Genomic DNA, 18,603 nt, shown 5'->3' with positions numbered 1-18,603 from the left:
GGTTTGGAGTGGGTGGACACAGAAGATGACCTTGAATTTTTTTTAATTATTTTTTTTGTGTAAAAAATTACACGTGTCATTAAGTCATTGGATACTTGTTCATTATACTAAAATATTATTATTTAAAAAATATTTTTAATACACATGCCACGTGTTTTTATTTAATTTGTCAGTTTGATGCGTCATCGGCGAGTGTTACAAAAACCTTGTATATTTAGCTAATTGTTAAAAAAAAGTGCTAAAATGATACAATGCAGAATGACATGAGGTGTCTAAAATGAACAAAACTTAGTTAAGGTGTCTAAGTGAAAATTGATGCTAAATTTAGGAGGTCACCCGATTGGTTAAGCCTAAAATAAAAATGGTATAAAAATAATGAGGCATTTAAGGAAATTACTTTTTTGGGTATAAGTGTTCTTTTCCTTTTTTATTCCCTAATTATAGTGCTATGGCCTATTTCTTATTGTAGCCCAATTACTAGAAAAGCCCAAGCCCAAAAGTAATCCTCCTTAGGTCCTGGTGAAATCAAAGACAGAAAACGAATCCAAAATTTCGTCCCGCCGGTGGAAAAACTGGGAAGGAACGAGCCCTACAGTCCTTGCCTTACATTATTAAGCTTCACTTTGATCGACTCCGTTACCGTCTATACATTCCGGCGTATCCGAAATGGTATGTATCTGACTTTTAAACTCTTCGCTTTCGTTTCCACAATTGAAAACCTAGTTCGCATTTTTTTTCCGTGTAGAATTGTTGTAATTGCTTGTGGAGTAAGAAATCTGGAGAATCGGTAACTTTTAAGGCGTTATCACGGATAACTCGAGCTAATAAGCATAGTCATTGTTCTTTTGTTGAATATCGAGAGTCTGATACGATAATACAATAATGTTGGCGGAGGAGTAGAAACAACATAATTAAAGATGTAATTTTCATTGTTTTAGGTTACATCTAAGCGCTAAGAGCGTGAGTTCCATCTTTCATTTTGAACCAAGAGATCGAATTTAACCAGTTCATAAAGTTTTGCCTTGACAGGAAACTATTTTTTTTGTGATATTAGAAGGTAGAGTGAAGAACTATTTTTTCTCAACCTACTTAATAACGCTGATCTTTTTTTTTTGTGTGTAGAAATATTAATAGTTGCTTCTCAGTTAGAAATATGGAGATCGGTAATTTAAGGTGTATCATGGTTAACTCGAGCTAATAAGAATATTCGTTGTTCTTTTGTTGAATATAGTTTCACAATATCGTGAGTTTGATATGGTAATAATACAATATTGGTGGACAAGTAGAAACAAATTAATAAAGCTATAGTTTTCATAGTTTTTGGTTACATTTGAGCACTAAGACCATGACTTCCATCTTTCCTTGAGTTTTATCTACTAAGAGATCGAGCTTAAGTAAGGAGTTCACAAAGTTCTGCCTAGAGAGGAAACTATTTTTTCGTGATATTAGAAGATCGAGTGAAGAACTAACTAGCTTATTGTTTCTGAACTAACTAGATAATGTTGTTCTTAAAGGTGCAGCTAAGACAACAATTAGATCAAAAACGTGTGCGTCACTGAGGCTCTATGGCATAGGTCTCAACACCCATGAGCTTTATCTTTAGGTGGACAACATTACCCATCGTAAACTGATACTTTAATCTTTTTTTTATCGTTAAAAAGATATTGTATTAAATGTCCAACAACCAGAAGATTTTGTGGGGAATTTACAAGGGGTAGATCCATGCCTCCATTACATATTGTGTAATGAGCTCAAAAAATATATACGGTCTCTATATCATTTATAGTTGCCATGTTACACAAAAAATACAGTTGGGATAAAAATCTGTACTTAGTAGTAACTACAGATTCCGATTTGCTTTCAAAAATCCTTGCATTTCTTTCCTTTCAAATGGTCCACCATACCGTCAAAGGGAGAAACTGATATATTAATTATTATGGTGAATGAACATACTGGTGACTAGAAATGAAATCAGATTTGGTGTGACCAAATTAATCATTAAATCTAAGTTACAAGTCTTGAGCTTTATACAAAGTGATATTAAGTAAAGGGAAAAAGGTCAGAATTGCCCCTCAACTATTGAAAATAGTACTATTATACCCTTCGTTTGATTTTGGTCCCAAAAGGTCTCCACCTTCAGTCAACTGCCGAAGGTATGTCCCTCAAAACAAACAGACCTCCGAGTCTGATTTTGAAAAAGGGAAGACGACCAACATTGCCCCTCAAATATTGGAAATATGATGATTATACCCTCTGATTGATTTTGGTCACATAAACTTCTCACCGTTGGCCAACTTGCAAATAGGTCTTTTAAAATACTTCAGTACAATAACTGCTAGGTGATCACTTAACTACAACAACTTTTGCATTCATACTAACTTTTCATAAGATTGTTCTAAATTATATCTACACTGCTAAAACAACAAGTAATGACTCTAACTACAACCACTTTTACACCCATACTAACTTTTGAAAAGACCGTTCTAAATTAGATCTACACTACTTAAATAACAAGGAATGACTCTTATTCGAGTAATTGCGTTTTTGGGACCTTGTAAAATATGACTAGTGTGTCATTTGTATTCATTACTGTTTTTGAATTGTAGTACATAATACCAAAATTCTAGAAGAATGTGCAAATGGGTGTTAGTATTTTAAATGCAATAAAGTTATAACATGGCCTGCTCATTAATTGGTTTTGAGGATTCAGAACATGTTTTCATTTATAAGTTTTGTAGAGGGAGCTAAGTTCATTAATTGACTCCAAATAGACCCCTTATATGTACTAAGAGCGCAAATTAAGTCCTATTAACATAATACTAACTGGGGTGTTGTACACTTTTGGGGAAACAATGTATGTTATCATTGTTTGTGTGTTTCGTCTCATCCTCATCGGGGCTGCGGTGGCCGGCAGAGTAGTCTGCGCAGGTGGGTGATTGAAGGGTATAAAGTAATCGGAGATATCTTTATTTTGTAGGAATCTCTTTCGTCTTTAAGAGGAGTTTGGAGGAGGACCTTGTAGTTCACTCCTCATTGGAGATGGCATTTCGTCAATGGCTCTCGTGGGAAACCCTAGTGGTGGCAATCCATTTGATAGAAGATTATTTGTGGATGTGTATGATATTAGTGGGGTTCCAAAGATTAGATGCAGGGTCACTTAAAGATGCACAGATTTGGGTTTGAAGCGAAGGTCATCATAACACATGACCTAGACTAAAAGCAGCCCTAGGTATTTAGGACAGATCATCACAGAACAGTCAAGCGAACCGAAACTCCCATTTTTTGTTTTGAAAGGAACTACACAAGTAGGGCTATAAGAATCAGAGCAGTCAGAGATGGCTCTGATACCATGTCAATTTTTCTGAATGTCTCTCAAATTGAGAATTCTTCCATTAAATAGAAAGAATTCTGATTTTACATCCCTAAAAATCTGCTATTTCTACCTTGAATATCTGCTATTTCTAGTTGTAACATACTGTATAGTGTCAAAAAAAGTTGTAACATACTGTAATTATCCCTGAATATCTCCTATATCTAACTATGGAAATATATTCATGATCTTGTCCACTATGCTAACAAATGTTAGTTATATGTGATATGTAATGTGTTGTCAAAGTCAACACAATTGAGGAACATGCACTTTTTTAAGCCCTCTTCCTTCTTTGAGAGGTTTCTGTTATGTGGAATTGTAACAAGTAGATGCTCTAAACTGGAACAAGCAAATGTAAGGGACCTGTTTTTGTATTAGGCCCTCTATTAAGTAAATTTCACTAATTTGCGATATCTATTCTTTTTCAACTTATCATAAGAATTATCCAATTCTTATGCCCATTTTTAGTTGTTTTTTCTTTTATATTTACTTATTATTGTGTTGTATTTGCGTGTGTTCGTACATACACACACACATCCGTACATACACACACAAATATATTCCTTTATCTGCATTTTTCTTCATTGCCACACTTTGGGGGATTTCACTGGGTATGTTGTTGCATCTTTCTTCATTAAAGGGAATACTTTTATTTTTGCGCAGAAAGTCTTGACATTTTCCTAGGATTTTCACCTTTTGACAATAGTGCTGAATCAACAGTATAGAGGCGCTTTTGTAGCTCGCAGAATCTCACAGTATCCATCTCTTTTTTGTTTCTCTTTCCTCCAGGGATATATTTTGTAGAATGCTATGGATGCTTTTGATACTTGGTGGAACTCATCTGTCTAATTTGTTGTTTAAAGAAGGGAGAAGCCTACTTATTTGAGAAAGTATGTTTAACTGTTAATTCATTCCTCTGGTTGCATACCTCATACCATTGACTTAACCTGAAGTGCATTAATTTCTGATTATTATTAAGCATTTATACAGTACAAAATAGATGGAGAGTGAGTGAACTACCCGAGGAGAAAGGGGCAACCTGGGACTGGTAAAGCAACAAACTCACGAGAACAATGCACTGGCAGTTCTCTAAATTAAACTGAGCTGAAGACACTCTGCAATGTTGATTGTTGACACCTAATTTTGGTCTAACATTTTTAAAATTTCGTAATTTTGGGCCACAATGCTAAGCCCGTCATTTGAGCCCATTTTGTATTTTTTATTGGGAAAATTATATGAAATGGCAAACATTCATAACTATTATATCATAGGGGTATAGTTTAATTTATTTACCTTATATAATTATAGTTTTTTTTCTATAATTAATGGGGTCCACAACCTATTATATAACCAATAGTATAAAAATCTTATTTTCTAATTTTGTATATAATTATACACAAAACAATTTTCTCTCTCATTTTCACATTTCAACTTTTTCTCTTACATTTAATACTCCAGCTATCCGGTTTGAATTTCAAATTGTTGTCCAAAATTAGATTACTCCCTCCCGAAGTTGAAGTTCCCTCCCGAAATTGAAGTCAATTTCGTAAGTACTCCTTAATTTTAGTTGTTTACCTCTTTTTTTTTACCTATTCAAAATTTGTATACGTGTTCTGTTTATTATTTTTTTTCATATTTTTTGATGAAATAATTTATTTTTTGTTCTTGATAGATCTAAAATTGGTCACACAATGAATAAATCATCTCCATCTTTGAGGATTACCAGAGGTACTTCTTTGCATGTCAATGTTGTTGACATTTTACCATCGTTTTCAATGGGGTTAACTCAAGATTTTGGGGTTGATGTAGGGTCTTTGGGAAAATCAATGTTGACACCCAATTTCGACCCTCCCCAGTATAAATTAGTTCTCGGGCTTCTTAAATTTCCAAAACAATTTAAAATAATATAGTTGGTATATTTTGCGATTATTTCTCAAAATATTTTAAATTTTAGTAAGTATTCCATTTAACTAATTTAGCTTAAATTATGGTTATATTTTTGAATCACTATTTTACAATTTAAATAATTATATTACTAAATAAGAAGCTCGTTAATTAATTAATACAAATTCGTTTTATTTAAGGTTTAGCCAGATTTATTCTCCTAACTCAATTTGGCTATGTATTAAATTAACCCATCTTAAATTTCCAATTCAATTTTGGGTCATTTACAAAATTTCTTTTTTTTTTCCAAATCCAGGCCCACTTTTATTCCCTTCCAGCCCATTCCTTTCTATTCCCTTTCCAGCCCAACAATTTTTCCCAAACCCAAATCCTTAAGATTTCAGCAGCCCATCCCACTTTTATTTTCAGACGCCCAGGCCCAATTATATGGCCCATTCCGTTTTAATTAATTCCCAACCCAATTCCCTTTTTTCCCTTTCCCTCCAACCTTACCCCTTTTATAATTCAAATTTTAAACAAATTTCCCCCTCTCTTGGCCATAATTTGGCTTATAAAAGAGGAAGAGAGAAGAGAGGAAGAAAAAAAGGAGGGGGGGGGGGGTTGGGAGAAAATTTGAAAGGGAGAAAATTTGAAAGAGAAAGAAAAAAAGGGGGGGTTGGGAGAAAATTTGAAAGGGAGAAAATTTGAAAGAGGAAGAAAAAAAGAAAAAAAAGGGAGGGTTGGGAGAAAATTTGAAAGGGGAGAAAAAAAGAAAAGGAAAGAGGGGTTGTTTGGGAGAAAATTTTGGAAAAAAGAAGAGAAAAAAAGGAAAGAGGGGTTGTTTGGGAGAAAATTTTGGAAAAAAGAAGAGAAAAAAAGAGGAGAGAAGAAAAGAAGAGAAAAAAAGAGAAAGAGAGGGGGGTGGTTGGGAGAAAATTTGGGGGGGCCTTTTTTTATCAAAAATATAGGATATATGTAGGTGTCCGAGTTTAACATCAAGCTTGGGTGTTCGCTGCCTCCCCTGCTCGTTTCGTCTCCAGCTCGCTGCCCCGAAGGAGGTGAAATCCTTTTTTTTTTCTTTCTTTTTCTTTTCTTTTTAGATGATGTCATTCAACCTTTGCTAATTTTTTTATTTTGTTTTCTTGTGTGACATTGATTCGAGTCCACTTTGGATTCCATTCTCACATTCCTCGCTGAGCCATGAAGGCTCAAAACATCCTCCTCGAGTCGTAGACCCCTTCAAACTGGCGTACAGGTTGCGAAACCAGCAGCTTCAGTGCTGAAAATCAAATTTTCAGAAAGCTGTATATCAGCTATATACATAGTGTATACACTGATATACAAGTCAAAAATGCACAGCAAAATCCAAGTTTCAAAATCTGCGTTTGTAGCAGTGAAGATACACTTCTGAAAAGGAGTTTTCAACTTTCGAAAGTTGAAAAACAGGCTGATATACGGCCTTTATACTCTGATATACAGAGACGCTATACTATTAATATGTGTAAAAAATACGAATTGCAGATTAACGTACAGGGACGTCGATTTTAAATAAAATACAGGACTAGGAAATGAATACGTACATAGGGTATAGCCCGTATACATTGGTATACATTTTTGGGCAGCGATATACAATTGTTAAACAGGTTAAAAAATGGTACAAGTACAAACACGCAGAAATAATAAGGAAAATACAGGGAAAATAACAAGAGATGCGTATTCAAACAAAATATGCAGGTCTCAGACATCCAAGATGGATTGAATATACATCGTATATAGTAGCATACATCTTGTGTATATCTCTTATTTCTTTTTTTAGGGAAACTAGGTCAGGGCCCTTTTCAGCAAAGTTTTAATAGGCCCAAAGGCCATTGTTTTTGCAGGATGTTTAAATTGCTAAAAGACCCAATTATTAGAATTTAGGACTGGTGGACCAAAGCCCAATTGAATGAATTTGGGCAATCAAGCCCAAGTTCAAATAATTTTCCTCTTTCTTTATTGTTTGTTTGAATTAATTAGTATTTTGGTAGAATTTTAATAATCTCCTAAAGGGGTAGCCATTTTTCATTATTTTAAATTTTACTATTTTATTTACTTATTTTATTTTATTTACTTTTATCACCATTTAGTTTTCCTTAAATTAATTCCCTCTAAATATCTCCTTTTAGAAATAAAAAAAATAAAAAAAAAATGAAATAAAAAATATTAAAATGAATTTTCTCTTAACTTAAGTAAAAATTTATATTTTAAAAAAGTCATTCAATCAAATCGCCGGTCAACCGCAAGTTAGCGGACATTTCGAGGGCCTAACACCTTCTCGGGATGTACATTGAACTTCGAACCTTTTTTAATCGATTTTATCTGTTTTTTAAATCTTTTGAAATTTTTTCTTGATTTTATCAAAAATCAAGTGGCGACTCCGTGATTTGGAAAGTTGATTTTTCTTAAATAATAAGATTAATTGATTTTTCGAAAAATAGTCAATTTCTCCCATTTCTAAACACAAATAATGGTATTTTTAAAATAAAACAATCAAAACAAGTTATACAAGAACAAACAATGGAAGAGCTGAGATCAAAGAAAAAAAACGACCCTACGGCAGATCAAGAAGTTATTAACAATGCCAAAGCTAGAGGCATTAAAATTGTACAAGGAAGAAGAAAGAGGAAAGCTGTAAACATTGAATCAGAGGAAAATGCTTCTGAAGTTGTCGGATCTGAAGAACATCATAATCATGAGGTAGTGTCTTAAAATACAAAGTTAGATACAATTTTTTGGTTAATTAGATGTCAATATACAAAAAATATTAATTAAGTATTTTATATAGTATATTGCATGTTTAGTAATTGTATATAGTATATTGCATGTTTATTTTATTTTTGTTTTTTGTATATATATACAAAAAAGTAATTGGACTTAGTTATACAGATGGAAAATTTTTATATATGATTAGAATTTGTATATTCTATTAATTATATACAAATTATTGAAGTTAGTATATATTAAGTTTATATACATATACAAAAATTGATATGTACATGTCTGTTTTAATAGCTGGTAGTAGGGGATTGTATATTAAAGGCTCATTATTTTTTTATATATACATATATACACAAAGTGATTGGATTTAGTTATATAGATGGAAAAATATCATATGTGATTATAATTTGTATATTTTAGTAGTTATATACAAATTATTGAAGTTAGTATATATAAACTTTATATATTATTGGAGTATATAAAAAGTCATTTAGAAACTTGTATATAATGTCATGTTTAACTAATATATTCATGTACACATATCAATATACAAAAAAGGTGAGTTCATATATATATATACAGAAATTAATCTGTGCATGACTTCTTTTTTGATTTTATATATATATATACCCTGTTTAATAGATGGAAAAATTTCATATGTGATTTGTAATTTGTATATTTTAGTAGTTATATACAAATTATTGAAGTTAGTATATATTAAGTTTATATATTATTGGAGTATATAAAAATTCATTTAGACACTTGTATATAACATCATGTTTAACTAATATATTCATGTCTACATATCAATATACAAAAATGGTAAGTAAGTATATATATACAGAAATTAATCTGTACATGACTTCTTTTAAAATTGATTTTTTTGTATATATATACCCTGTTTATTTCATACACTTTTTTTTTAGGAAGTCAGATATATTTGCAAGAACCGTGAAAAAAGGACAATTCACATGCAATGTTACACGCAAATCAACACATTGAATGAGCTTCAGAATAAACTGCCTCCAAATCAATATAATCGTATATGTGCATCATCGTGTTTTGCACAGTTAACAGCAATGAGACGATGTCACGTGCAAGCACAATTGTTTAGATGCATTATGTTGAGGGAGTCAGAAGGTAGTTCTGTCAATGCAATACTTTTTTATATAAATGGCACAACGCTTCGATTCACAATACGGGAGTTTGCCATTATTTCTGGTTTGAATTGTTCTGATAATGGTGTTGACTTCTACTTTGATACTGATCAACCCAATAGAATCATCGATGAGTATTTTCCAGGGAATTCTCCTGTCACTAAAGCTCGTTTGGCTGAAGCTTTTAAAGCAAAGGTATGGGGTGACAATCATAAAGATGCATACAAGTTTGAGATTCTATATTATATACATTAGTTTATCATGTTCGCAGAACCTACTACAACAACAATAGATAGGTTGGACTTTGATCTGGTTGAAACAGGTAGATTTATGGATTATCCATGGGGTCGGAAGGCTTTTAATGAACTTGCTAAATCCATAAACAACAAGATAAAGCCATGTGGACAGTACTACAGAATTCAGGGCTTTCCACTTCCAATGCAAGTTTGGTTCTATGAATGTTGCTCGTATGTTGATGACAAGATTGCTGTCAAGGTTTCTAGTCACATTCCTCGGATTATCAATTGGGTGTCTATGAACGACCATCCTCGGTTTGATTATTTAATTGAAAACAATTTTTAATGATGCAGATAATCCGGTATGCATTTACTTAATACAATTTGTAAATTATTGAAGTTATTATACATTTACTTACTACAATTTGTATATTACATTTTTATTATATTAACTTATAATTTTTCATGATTATGCAGATTAAGTTCAGAAATATTGAACCAACAGCGATGGAAATTAAAATCCTCCAACTTCCACCATCGACAGACCAATCAATTTCTCAGGGCCTGCAGACTGATCACAATAAAGTTACAGATTCGGATGATGATTTCCAAAACCCGCCCAGTATAACAAGCAGAAAAGGAAAAGAAAAAGTTATTGAATGTTCTTCACCGGTTAGGAAAAAGAAAAAGCAATCTGTTACAGTCATCTCCATCAACAAATCTTCAACAAAGGCAATTAAGACATACACACGAAGATCAATGGCGCGCAAAGCCACACGATCACAGTCCATCAATCAACAGTGTTGAGAAACACAGTGATGTAGGTTTGTCACACAACAATAAACATGGAGAGCAGAAAAGTGTACAAGACAGAACACAAATGGGGCAAATCAAGAAGTCAACAAGCATTACAATTTCGTGTGATGAATTTGAAGCATTCAAAAAATCGGTAATCAAATATACAATTCAAATATATGTTAGTTGCAAAGATTATATACAAGTATTAATAAAATATGCACCTTTTTCACATAGGTCAAGGACGAGTTCGCTGATTTGAGAAAAATGCTTGAAGACAAATTCAAAACAGTGTTGGAAGCCATGAATTCCAAGGTATCACATGAATAAATTTTTTGTTTTAATTTTTTATATACAATATAATATATACTAATGAATACAGTTGTATAATTATTTTTCAGGTTAACGTCGTTGATGATGATCAAGAATCACCCATCGGAGATTTTCATCACCAGCCCACATACACTCCACATGAACCCCAAAGTCAATCTGCAAATTTGACAGAACAAGAGGTATTATTTTGCAATATTTATACATTAATTCAGTTTATACACATATTGAAATGAAATAAATTGTATATAAGTAAATTCAAGATTTTTTATTTTTAGGTTTTGAATAGTTAAGAACTATATACTAGTATAGCTCAAATTAGTATAAATCAGCATATTACTTATTTTTATACAGAATATACTACAACATATTTTCTTATATTGTTTACATTTTTTTTAGGGTACATTTGAAGATGTCATGCAAGAAACGCATATCACTCGTGTTCATCAGTCAAATACCAAGTCTTCACAGTTAGGTGCACAAAAAAAACCGATAGGTCATCCAAGTGCATTAAAAGATCATGAGGTATCCGTAAATGATTATATACATTTTAAAATTTATTATAATGGTTTATAATCAATTTGTTAGATATTTAAGTTATTATTTTCTGTTTAAGCTGGGAGATAACTTGAAAGAACTAAACCTGAATTCTGCACTGTTGGATCAAATTGTTTTGGGTGATAATTTGAATGTATCTAAGTGCTACTGCCTCACAAGATCAATTAGTGTTGTATGCTACTGTGGATGCCCAGCAAAATGCCCAAAGGGAAACTGAAAGTAGCTCAAACAGTCGGGTAATATATAACATATACAATGCTGCATCTCATGAGCGTATTGCAGAAGCAGAGGAGTCTATTATAGTTGCAGCGCCTATACAAATGGTATACATGCTTGATTCAAATCAGGAAATAGTTGTAACTGAATCACAGGATGAATTGCCAGACCATCTTCTTCCAAGCGTGAACACACTGCAAAACATTGTATTACAAAAACAAGTTGAAGCTGAAGTAACACCAATGCCAGTTGTTACGCATAGACGCCCAGGTCCATTCAACATATCTCCATACATGACTTCGTTTGGGTCGGATGCTGGTAAGCAACAATTGTTTATGTTTACATTTTCATAAATAAGCATATTGTTTACATGATGTAAATACTTATATACATATCTTTTCAGGTAATTCGTCCCGACAACCAGTTGTGTTTTACATGAAACATCCTTTTGTTTCATTGTCTGATAAGGAAGAGTCTGATTTGTTTTCAAATTTTTGGATATGGCTGAAAGAAGACTTACTCGTCAAGCATTACAAAAAGTAACATATTTATTTATTTTGTATACACTTGTATTTTTAATTGTTTGTTTTGTGTAGTTATTTTGTATTATTTATAATAGGAACTATGCGGAGGATCGCAACAAGAAAGGAAAGGCAACATTACCACAATTGTTTAATTTTGGTGTAGCGACAATTGACAACAAGAATTGGTTCTACAATATCAGGTTTGAGCGCCAGTTGATTGATAACTCGGTATATTTCCGTTTTTATATTATTAAAAATGTTTAATTTATATGAAATTGTATAATGTATAACTTATAATATTATTACTCATTATATCACACCACATAGATGTCATATTCTACTATATAAGGAAAAAAGCCAAATACTCCAACAGTAGCCCATACAAATTCACAAATCTATGTTGCAATTTCAACTCTGTTTTTCTAAATGCTTGGAATGCATATTATGGAATAAAAGGTGACCTTTATAAGGAAGCGTTAGCCGAGATGATTATTGATTACATTAATGGATACAAGATGCTAGCGTATGCACCATGGCACACAATCGATGATGTATTCATCCCAGTTAACTTAGAAGGCAGGTTACATTGGATTCTGATTGTCATATCTTTCAATGATCGATGCATCAAGGTGTATGACTCAATCAACAATTCTCTTCACCACTCATTTGTTGTCAATCACATCAAGAAGTATGCACTGCTTATACCAATGTATCTTGTAAAGTCTGACTTCTATCTGAAGAAAGGTTTAGATATTGCAAGCCACCATCGATATCAAGGTCATACCGTATATGATTCCTTCGAAATTGTATATGTGGAAGACCTTCCCCAACAACCAGCTGCTAGTTTGTAAGTTCAAAATTCAATAAATTTATATTTTATTGAACATAGTTACACTTTAAGTAGTATAATAACATTTGAACTTTTTTTTCGTATAATTTTTTTAGGGACTGTGGAGTGTATGTTGCGTCATACGCGGAGTTTTTGAGTGAGAGGAAAGACATTCCAGCAGATTTAGACCCAGAAGAAATTTGCCTTAGATACGGTGCATTGTTGTGGAATTACGGCAATCAAAAGATACAAGCCGGAGCGGTCAGTGATAGTGAAGCGCCTTTAAAACCCGTCAGGAATCGCACAGAAAACAACAGTACTAAAAGGATTACAATCCAGTAGTTTTATACCTTAGTTGTAGCATGGTTTTGGTTGTTAGTTGATAGTTTAAATATTAGTTTTAGATTAACAATTTTAAGATAACTTTTTTGTTTTAATTAACTCGTAATATCATTTTGCTTGTTTTGAACTATCATATTAGTGTTATAAAAATATATGACACTATCTTTTTGTGTTATTTTGTATAACGTATTATATAAATAAATACATACATATACATTTTAATTGAATTATTGTATATACATATACAATCTAATTGAATACATATATACATATACAATCTAAATATGCATATACAATCTTATTGAATAAATATATACATATACATATACAAATTGCATTTACGAATTTATATAACAAAAGATATATGTTGTTCAGGTTTTTCGTTGTATATAGTATATACTAGCACTTATTAATTGTATATGCATATACAATATAATTGAATAAATATATACATATACAATCTAAATGAATAAAAATTCGTTTTAAAACTCAATGTTTTTTATTCTTACATATGTATATGCACATTTTTTATACAAATTAATGAAATTATTATAATTTAGGATAATAAAGTTTTATTTTTATAAGATCTACTTGTTTAGTGTTGAACATTTTATCATGTTGCGCATATATATACAAATTTAATTTACGAAATTTGTATAACAAATATATATGTTGTTCATTGTATAAGGTATATACTATATATTAGTGTTATTTTGTATAACGTATTATATAAATAAATACATACATAAACATTTTAATTAAATTATTGTATATACATATACAATCTAATTGAATACATATATACATATACAATCTAAATATGCATATACAATCTTATTGAATAAATATATACATATACAAATTGCATTTACGAATTTGTATAACAAAAGATATATGTTGTTCAGGTTTTTCGTTGTATATAGTATATACTAGGACTTATTTATTGTATATGCATATACAATATAATTGAATAAATATATACATATACAATCTAAATGAATAAAAATTCGTTTTAAAACTCAACGTTTTTTATTCTTACATATGTATATGCACATTTTTTATACAAATTAATGAAATTATTATAATTTAGGATAATAAAGTTTTATTTTTATAAGATCTACTTGTTTAGTGTTGAACATTTTATCATGTTGCGTATATATATACAAATTTAATTTACAAATTTGTATAACAAATATATATGTTGTTCAAATTAATCATTGTATCTAGTATATGCTAAAACTTATTGAGTATAATAGTTACTTTTGTAGGTCATACAACACACACATTAATGTACAACACATAACAAAATTACGACGTAGTTTAAGTAATATAAGTATACAAAAACAAAGATTTCAATTAAGTCATAATGCATATAGTTTCAATTCAAATTTAATTAGGAAAAAACAATCAGCCTTAAACATCTTTTGGCTTATTCCTACACGAACGCCTATTGTTGACCTGCCATTCCACATGTGCTACATGTATTTTTCCCCTTAATCCTCGATAACTATCTTGCTGTTTTTTTCGAGGCTTACCCTTTGGCCTGCCAGGAGGTCGTTTAAATTTTGGAGGTAATACGTCATCAGCAATAACGCTATTCGGAATCAACCATGCCTTTACATACGGTAAAGGATGTATAGGCATATTATATGTCTTCAACATTGTCTTTGGTTTGTATAAATCTGAGCAATATTCATCTGGTGGTAGACTCTTCCATTTCAATACAGCTCAAGCATGTTCACAAGGTATTTCCTCGTACTTAAATCTTCCACAGGTGCAAGTTTTTTCTTTTAGAAAGACTACAAAATATCTCCCATCATCATTAACATTGTGCACACATTCCGTTGACGATACAACCTGCTCATTTATAAATACAATTAAATGAAATGTTGTTCATACTAATATATAATATACAATTAAATTTTTACACGTTTCTAAATACATAATTATTCTTAAATATTACCGTCATTCTTGTGCTCAATGCTTCATTGTCTGCTAGTATGTCATGGTATTTTCCAATCAATGATGTGAATGTGCAGGTTGCCTCCTTCTTGTAGTCATGATTCCACCTTCCAAATAATAGCCTTACCTCTTCGAGAAATTCAAAAATAGGCAATTCTCTCGCTGAAACAAGTGCTGCATTTATACTCTCAACAATATTTGATGTCATGTGCCATCCTCTATGTACTTGTGCATAACAAAGAGCCCATTTTTCATATCCAGCTAAATCCAAATACTCTTTCACTCTTATATCTTCTTTTTCTACAGTATCCATTAACATATCAAATTCATTCTTTGTGCAAGCTTTTGCCATTGTATAGAATACACCAGATAATGCTCTCATTTCTATCAGACACAACACACATGTTACTCCTCTCACCGTATGCTTCTTTAAGTTGCTCAAAAAACCAAGTCCACGCAGCATCATTTTCTGAATCAATAATACCATACGCAAGTGGAAATATATGTCCTACAATAATATCAAAATCATATATTAAATGTACATATACAACAGATTCACGTATATACATATACATTATTACATATATATATATACCTGCGCCATCTGTCGTGCTTGCTGCAACAAATGTCCCATTATATGGACCTCTCAGATGACTACCATCCACCACGACTACTGGTCTACAATGATTGAATCCTTGGATAAATGTATTCAATGCAACAAATAGATACAAGAACTCATTATTCATACTCTTTTTCATACGTATATGAGACCCCGGGTAAGTGATATCCATCATATACAAATACGCAGGTAACTTTGCATATGATGCAGCTGGTGTACCCCTCAAAGATTTCAATGCTTTCTCCCTGGCCCTCCAAGCCAACATATAGTTAACATCAACTCCTAGATCAATCTTAACATCTTTTCTTATATCAGCTGGTGTATATTTACGTTTATGATCTACAAATTTAGGTTTCACAATCCCTCCTATTAAATTGCTAGTTACATGTCTTTGCGAATAAACTCTATCTTTTAAAGGACATGTATGCTTTCGGTTGACTGCTCGAATTCTGAACCTTCCAGATTTGTTGATATTAGAGGCCTTCATTAACCATTCACATCCTTTAGAATAACATTCCACAGTGTATCTGCATTATATTTTTAATATAGTATACAAATTTAGTTTACAATAGGCAATACAAACATTTATACGGTTTAAAAGTCACTATTTTGAGAGGCATACTACCTTATTGAATTTGACCGAGTAGTTTTAATTGAAATCTCTCTTTAATCGCATATCTTTCCATGACTGCTTTCAAAATTGATTTGTCCTTGTATACTTGATCAACCTCAACATGCTTATTAGATTCGTCTGAAATCACCCAAGTTGTATCAATCGATACAAATGCAACATTTGTATCATCCGGTTCAACAACAATCATACCATGACAATCAATTTTTTCAACAGTTGCCAACACCCCCATCTCTTTACACTGAGAAATCTGTCTATCACATGAATCCAAAATAGTTATACAAATAGGAAATTTGTTAAAATCAATGTTGGCCTTTTTTAGCATTACGTACACTCTGACACCCATGTCATTGTGTATAACCATTCGTTTATTGCTTTCTTCAACCTTGTACTCAATATTCAAAGTCTTATTATTCATATCAACACCAATCTGTTTGGCAATAGTAGTATAAAAATCAAGAAACGTTAACTGTTCCTTCAAAACTACTCCCTCTATAGTATAATCAATGTAACTATTTGTATCGTCCCATTTTTCATAATGCATAACCAAAATAGCTAATGAGCCTATTATCTGTACAATTATGAAAAGAAAATATATATATATTTCAAATCATTCAAAGAGATCATATATACAATTAATACAACATTATTTATACAATCAAATTATAGAAATTTTATACTGTTATTCTTTTTAATATACAAACACTACATCTACAATAGTATATAATTCTATCAAAAATAAAACATATGATTTATGAATATATACAATTATGAACATTGATTACATATTTTCGCTTACACTGAACTTATTTGTAATATACAAATACTGCGCATAACATATACAATTACATGAACAATATATAATTGTATATTACAAAATTTCAGCTTAACAAAATCATATTTTATTTTTTTAAAAAAAACCACATCACACTAACGAATGAACACAAATCACAATTTCTAAATCCAATTTAACATTGTATAGTTATTGCAATAATAAACATGAAATTTCCTCGAATAAAAACTTACCTGTATTCGATTGCAAAAATTGCTGAACTTCAGTTTCACAAACAGCAAAAAAAAAATATTTTGTTTCACTTGCTGTATAATATTTAGTTTTCTTGAAAGCTTAAAAAAAAGGACGTTTCCCTAAAATTGTGGCATTATCTAAATTTATTGTTAGCATATTTAACGCTTCAGTTACAAACCACTTTTTAAAATAGAATTGTATAAATAAAAAACAAAAAAGAATATTATATACAAAATTAAAGATACCTAAAATAACTAAACTATACCCATATAATGTAATTAGATAAACTATACCCATATAATGTTATTTAATTAAATAAGTTTGCCATATATGAAATTTATTCTTTTTTATTTAAGTTATTAACTAGGTCAAAAAAGGGGAGGGGTGGGGGGGGGAAATAATTTTCAGAAAAAAAATTTAAGGGAGAAAACCCTTCCCCCCCTCTCTCCACAGCCTCCAGCCCGTCCGTTTTCCCCTTTCCTTGTCCCTCTTTTCCGCCTCCTCTTCTCTTCCCTCTTCCCTCTCCTTCACCTCCCCTCCCTCTATTTTCTCCGTCTCCTTTTTCTCCTCGTTCTGACCAGCAACAGAGCGTAGCTGGCAGCTGGAATCTCCGGCAACAGCTACAAACAGAGGAAGTGTACATTAAAACTCACAGCGGCAACTATCTTCGGCAAAGACAGCACCACCAACGCAGTTCATTCCCCTTTCCCTTTTTTTTTTCGAGTTTATGTTTTTTTGCAGGTCAACAGCAGCTCCGAGCTTCGATCAAAACAACTCCAGCAGTGACGGACTATAACCACAACTCCGGCCAGATCCAGCAACCTCGATGTTGCTCCGACAAAGCCATTCACATAACCCCAAAACTCAAAATTCAAGCGAGCTCCACTGTTTTCACCTAGTTTGGTAAGAAGTTTCAAATAATTTTACAATTTCTTGTTGCTTTGGTTCACTGCTACTGTTTGGACTTTCTGTTCTTATTGAAGACCTTTGTTAATATTTTTAGTTGTTTGGAAAAATTCCTCTGTCAACTTTATTTATTTTGTTGTTTTGTTCTCTATCTTTAATCTGTGTTGATATGTTTTGGTTAAATTGACATAGTTTTGTCGTGTTAGTGGTGTTTTTCCATAGTGACATTTGTTTCATTTAGCTATAGTTATATATTTTGGTGCATTAATTATTATTTCTGTTCATATATTTTTATTTTTATTTTTATTTTTACTTTGTATAGTTATTATTATTGATGATTATGTGTTAGTTTCATTTCTGTTGGTGTGACTTTTGAAACTTAAGCACGCTCATGTTTAGCAGAAATGTCTTCCTGCTTGCATACCGTATCAATAATTATGGATGCGATCATACACTTCTT

The 18,603-nt window shown here is 31.6% G+C and overlaps 1 pseudogene; it reads left to right on the top strand.

Moving 5' to 3' along the window:
* Positions 1-7,441: 7,441 nt before the first annotated feature.
* LOC107012530 lies at positions 7,442-13,066 on the top strand (annotated as a pseudogene).
* Positions 13,067-18,603: the final 5,537 nt, after the last annotated feature.

The sequence above is a fragment of the Solanum pennellii genome, chromosome 3 (genome assembly GCF_001406875.1).
Source record: "Solanum pennellii chromosome 3, SPENNV200".
NCBI lineage: Eukaryota > Viridiplantae > Streptophyta > Magnoliopsida > Solanales > Solanaceae > Solanum > Solanum pennellii.
The sequence above is the reverse complement of the archived record's forward strand: the minus strand, read 5'-3'. Positions and strand labels throughout refer to the sequence as shown.